Below are 1552 nucleotides of genomic sequence, written 5' to 3'. Positions count from 1 at the left end.
GCATCACCCTTGACAATGGCTACATCCCGTTCTCTCAGTGAAAATGGTCCAAATGCTCTGTCACAGCACGGCTAATCATCTGTCGGTTCTTAATCAGGTTGGAATAGAATCCATTGATTCTTTTGCGTCTATCACTAACGCCCAGCCTTCAGGAGTTTGAAGCTCATCACAGTCATTCAATACCGGAATCTTACTCGGAATACCACAGACAAGGTTAGACTTTCCAGATTCCCGAAATCCTGCTCGGAATACCACAGACAAGGTTAGACTTTCTAGATTCCCATGAATGCCGCCATCTATCTAGCTTATACCACGAAGATTCTGTTAGGGAATCTAAGAGATATGCGCCCGGCCTAAGGTAGAACGGATGTGGTTGTCAGTCACGCGCGTTCATAGGTGAGAATGATGATGAGTGTCACGGATCATCACATTCATCAAGTTGAAGTGCAACGTATATCTTGGAATAAGAATAAAAGAGAATTGAATAGAAGATAATAGTAATTGTATTGAAACTTGAGGTATAGCAGAGCTCCACACCCTTAATCTATGGTGTGCAGAAACACCACCGTTGAAAATACATAAGTGAAAGGTTCAGGCATGGCCGAATGGCCAGCCCCCATAAAGGTGATCAAAAGACCGAATAGTCAAAAGATGACTAATACACTAGTAAAAAGTCTTATTTATACTAAACTAGCTACTAGGGTTTACATGAGTAAGTAATTGATGCATAAATCCACTTTCGAGGCCCACTTGGTGTATGTTTGGGCTGAGCTTGATCTATCCATGAGCTGAGGCTTCTCTTGGAGTTAAACGCCAAGTTATAACGTGTTTTGGGCGTTCAACTCCGGGTTGTGACGTGTTTCTGGCGTTTAACTCCAGACAGCAGCATGTACTTGGTGTTGAGCGCCACTTTACGTCGTCAATTGCCAAATAAAGTATGAACTATTATATATTGTTGGAAAGCTCTGGATGTCTACTTTCCAACGCCATTGAGAGCGCGCCATTTGGAGTTCTGTAGCTCCAGAAAATCCATTTTGAGTGCAGGGAGGTTAGATTCCAACAACATCAGCAGTCCTTTGTTAGCCTCCTATCAGAGTTTTGCTCAAGTCCCTCAATTTCAGCAAGAAATTACCTGAAATCACAGAAAAACACACAAACTCATAGTAAAGTCCAGAAATGTGAATTTAACATAAAAACTAATGAAAACATCCCTAAAAGTAGCTTGAACTTACTAAAAACTACCTAAAAACAATGCCAAAAAGCGTATAAATTATCCGCCTCATCACAACACCAAACTTAAATTGTTGCTTGTCCCCAAGCAACTGAAAATCAATTAGGTTAAAAACAAGAGAATATACTATAAATTCCAGAATATCAATGAATATTAATTATAATTAGATGAGCGGGACTTGTAGCTTTTTGCTTCTGAACAGTTTTGTCATCTCATTTTTTTCCTTTGAAGTTTAGAATGATTGGCTTCTCTAGGAACTTAGAATTTCGGATAGTGTTATTGACTTTCCTAGTTAAGCATGTTGATTCTTAAACACAGCTA

The sequence above is a fragment of the Arachis duranensis genome, chromosome 9, assembly GCF_000817695.3.
Source record: "Arachis duranensis cultivar V14167 chromosome 9, aradu.V14167.gnm2.J7QH, whole genome shotgun sequence".
Classification (NCBI taxonomy): domain Eukaryota; kingdom Viridiplantae; phylum Streptophyta; class Magnoliopsida; order Fabales; family Fabaceae; genus Arachis; species Arachis duranensis.
The sequence above is the reverse complement of the archived record's forward strand: the minus strand, read 5'-3'. Positions refer to the sequence as shown.